The following is a 4778-nucleotide window of genomic DNA, read 5'->3' as shown; positions in this document are numbered from 1 at the left end:
CCCCCCCCCCCCCCCCCCAAAAAAAAAAAAAAAAAAAACGCAGCTTTTTGAAGTTTGTTTTGTAATGAATGAGGGATTATTTTCAGACGGACCTCCAGAAAACTAATAAGACGGGGCGACTTCAGCTAACAAACACCGAGGTAACTGATGGAGAAAAATGCATTGACGGAGAATTTAATGAGACTAGTTGACCTCCTTTGCACAATCTTTTCAACACATTGGGGGGAGGTGGGGGGGGGTCACAAGATTCTTATGTAACATTCACACACACACACACACACACACTGCTCGAAGCTACACAAGATGCATCCGGGGTCGAGTGTGATCTGATCTACGCCCGAATTAACCGGAAGAAGAAGAAGAAGAAGAAGAAGAAGAAAAAAATTCCTCAACATGACTGCGTCGATACTAACAAGGTATTAAACGAGGCTCGTTACACAACGCCGAGGCGGGACGTGCGAGAGGATGTGCCGGTCGCCGCCCCGAGGCCGGCTCTCGTCCACACGGCCGTGACGCCTCCACTGTTTGCTGTGAACTCGCGAAGTCTGACTGAGTCAACGGGAAAGTGGCTCGGTGTGTCTACGGGTGGAACACAGTTTTGTTTGTGTTTCTGGGCACGGCTGAAAGTCAACACCAGCTCGAACTGCACACGCACACACGCACACGCAGTAGCACCGTGGACAATGGGCCCAGTGGCGCAGCACTAGTTACTGATCCCCACTACGGCGCTGTAAACCTGCCAACGTTCCACCGAGCCCAGACACGATACGGTGGATCTCTAATTACAGCGAGACTCCGGTCCGACCTGATATATTTCTGACTTGGCGAACCGAGATTTAGGCCGGTTCATTTATTTGAGCACACCAAACCCAGGTTTTTTTTTTTTGTAGCAGTATTTCTGTCGTCAAACAGTAGACTGTTTATAAAAGTGGACGTAGTTTCCGGCTCTGAAAAATGAGGCCGAAAGTGGAAGTGCCTTGAGCTGCAATACCACCGAGTGCCACCAGAGGTCGGCTCCATAAACTCCTATTCAACTTCACTCGTGAAATTTCTCCACGAGTTCCCTCGGTGTTTGTTGGCAGAAGTCGCTCCTTCTTATTCGTTTTCTGTCGGTTCATCTGAAAATAATCCCGTCATCATCTAGAAAATAAGCTTCAAACAGCTGTGTTTTCGGAGGGGGCGTGTCTGTTTGATTGACAGGCCTGTGGTGGAGTCAAGGTTTACAACTGCAGATGTTCTATGACGTCTTCTATGTTAAAAAGGCGTCACGTGGAGTCCAATCCGACTGGTTGCCGGGGGTTACGCAAGCGTTAAAAAGGGTAAAAACAGGCGACGGCGACTTGAGAGTGTGCAGCACGGCAAAAAGAAGAAAACACCAATGAAAGAAAAAGAAACCAGGTCAGGTGTTGACAAAAGGGGGGCCCCGCCCCACCCCCCCCGTCAGCCCGGTGCAGCTTTCACCTGCAGCGCCGCTCGAGGAATTTACTGCCTCGAACACGTGCTTCCTCCCACACGGACAGCAGCGCTCAAAAAAGGTTTCCGACCGATTTTTATCACGCTGGGAGAAAAGCTGGAAAATTACCGCGGCGACCGTATTTTTTTGTATCGTTACGGCTAAAAGATAAGACAACAACGACGACCCTTGTTTGAAGACTGATGTGGAAAGTGTTGACGGATAAAAAAAAAAGGAAGGATTTTTTTCAGACACGCCTTTGAAACGGCCTTGGCGACCACACACACACACACACACACACACACACACACACACACACACACACACACACACACCATCGGAGGGGTAGGAGGCCCGTTTCCTGTGATGAACATCACGGTGAGCAAAAGGCCAAGAAGTAAAAAAAAAAAAAAAAAAAGTATATATATCTAAAAATAACTGAACCTCAAAACTGGCATCATATAAAAAGCAGTAGACTTGAAAAATATAAAATGTTTGGGTACATTTGTGTCAGCAGAAACTGAGCGGTCGGAAATTTCTGGCTCAACATTTATCTCTGAATGTTTTTGGCACAAGATTTCCCCCAAAACTGACGCAGTTTAATACAAAATAGAAAAACAAAAAACACAAGAGGGGCTTTGACACAAAGGGTGAACTCCCGCCGGCCCCGGACTGTCCGCCATCTCTCGGGCTTTTTTTTTTTTTTTCCTTTTATTTTGCTTTGTTTTGTCAGCGGTCGCTCCTCTTTCCACACAAAGCTTATGATTCTCCGGCTGAAGAGCGTCAGAGAGCCCGTCGAGCGCAGTCCGGGCCGGGGGGGGGGGATCATGAGACGGCCATTTAAGTAAATGAATCCACATCGACCTCTGCTGTGAGTGTGAGGGACGGAGGAGGGAGAGGGAAGAGGGGTGGGAGGGGGATTTTGGCCAGCCTCCCTGTCCTCTCTAACGTCCCCCCCTCTCCCCGACTGCCAGTCCCATCATCCACCGGTCCCCCCTCCCGCCCCTGCTGGGGCTGTCGAACACCAGCTTGCCTGGCGGCACAATGCCGGGACTATTTTCAGACGGACCTCCAGAAAACGAATAACAAGGACTGACTTTCGCCAACAACACCGAGATAACTGATGGACAAAATTGTACCGACTGAGAATTTGAGGAGAGAAGTCGAACGGGGCGTCTGCGGCGCCGCGGGCTTTCAGTGAGACGACCTCTAGTGGCCCTCGGTGGTATCGCAGCTTCAGGCGCTTCGGCCTCATTTTTCAGAGCCTGAAGCTACGAACACTTTTATCTGCAGTCTGTGCACCAAAGCCGACTGGACAGTGAAGGTTAATGGGGAGGCTGCACATTTCCAGGAGGGGAAGAAAAAAAAAATAAAATAAAAAGTGTGTGTGTGTGCGTGTGTGTGTGTGTGTGTGTGTGTGTGTGCGTGTGTGTGCGTGTGTGTGTGTGTGTGTGTGTGTGTGTGTGTGTGTGTGTTGCTGGTGGTCTGACTGAAACACAGAAAGCACTACTGTACTGCCGCTGCATCTTTCATCTGGGTCAAACGGCTACGTTTCCTCTCGGCTCCGAGCGCCACCGTCCTTCCCCAGCTGCTCTACAGCAAATCCACAACTAGGAGGAGGAGGAGGAGGAGGAGGAGGAGGGTGGAGGAGGAGGGGGAGGGCACTGGGTAACCTACATTTGACAAAAGCCATCGCTTGCTGACAACAACGGAAAAAAAAAAAAAAGAAAGAAGCCCAACAACAAACCGAGCTGTGTGAATATCGTCACCGGGAGACGGCGGGGCCAAAAACAAGCCTCGGCGCGTTACCACGGATACCACGTGATCTGAGCAGCGGGCCGCCGCTGATGTCATTGACGGGAAACCTGTGAAGAACCGGTCCAACGGGTCCGACCGGCGTGCGTTCGCGCGGAGACGGTAAACAATGACGAGCGAGGCGGCGGCATACCGACCGATTATCACCGGCATTTTAAAACTGGAACCACCTGAAGCGATTAAACGTGATAATGAACGCGAACTGAAGTTCTTCTACTCGTTTTCGACCGCATGAGAACGAATCCACTCATTTTCTCAAGTAATTTTTTTTTTTTTACAAGCAAAATAAAAAACATTTGTCGTAGCTTCTCTGATTTGAAGATCCGCTTCTTATCTCGCTCGTACGATATAATTAATTCATTAAAAATAATAAAACCGACCGTATTTTTTTTTTATTGCTAAGCTGTCAGTAACTTTCTTAAAATGAATCAATAAGTTTGTTTATTAGAGAAATAAATCGATTTTGCTCATTTTGTGTAACAAACTTTTTTTTTTTATTTTATTTTTTTTATATTTCTGTCAATTTGACTGATTAACTAAACTCCTGATCGTCGCGGCTCCAAGAGGAGAAACTAGTGACATTTTTCACTGTTAGCTGATGTTTTTAATCGACTGGGGAAGTCATTGATTTTAATCATTAACATCGGGAACTAATTCATAGATAATAAAAAACAATAGTTAATCCCATTTTATTTTATTGATACGTCATCAAAGCCTTATGGAAAGGTTTTTATCTCATGGTGTCGTATCCAGCAGGCCGAGGAGGTCAAAGGTCGTCATAAAAAGTCCCGGTCGTCGTCTTCTGTCCACGTTTCTCAACTGTTGGTCTCAAATAATCAAGATAACAATTGAATTCAGGTTTTACTGTCGTTTTCCGTTTACACATGACAATATATATATTTTTTTTTAATTTACATTTTCTTTGTCAATTAGGACTTCAAATGTGTTGAATCTCACAAAGATATTATTGTATTTATTGTTTATTCGATTGTTTTCCATTTTCTGTTTTTAGCCGCTGCGTGACAATTTTAATTCCTCTCGATTTTCTACTTCGTAACTTATTTTCTGAGTTTTGCGGTTTGTCTTTTCTGTCTTTGTTGACACGGTTCGATTCCAATTTATTTGTTTGTTTGTTTGTTTGTTTGTTGTTGTTGTGCCCTGGAAAGACTTGCAACCAGGGATCCAATTAAAAACAATACAGTTCGATGTGTTATTATCACGTGGGCACAGGAAGTGTTTAAAAACCATATACGATCCCGATGTATTTTCAAAATAAAAGCATGCAGAGGCTGTAATTAAGAGTTAAAAAAAACCTGGTTGGGATTTGGCGTGTATGTATATATACACACTTGTGTGTATATATACACACACACTACACCCGCTGCCCCACGTTTGATTGTTCAAGTATCAGCTCTCGATGACTTCACGGATAAATTTCGTAAGGAGGCCGAGGCGCCATTAAAAATTCAGGCCGCCCGCGATCGACCACAAACGTTCCTGCGCGTCCTAC

Source organism: Embiotoca jacksoni, unplaced genomic scaffold (genome assembly GCF_022577435.1).
Source record: "Embiotoca jacksoni isolate LCO1_2020_lvr unplaced genomic scaffold, fEmbJac1.0.p SCAF_37, whole genome shotgun sequence".
NCBI classification, from domain to species: domain Eukaryota; kingdom Metazoa; phylum Chordata; class Actinopteri; family Embiotocidae; genus Embiotoca; species Embiotoca jacksoni.
This window is presented reverse-complemented; position numbering follows the sequence as displayed.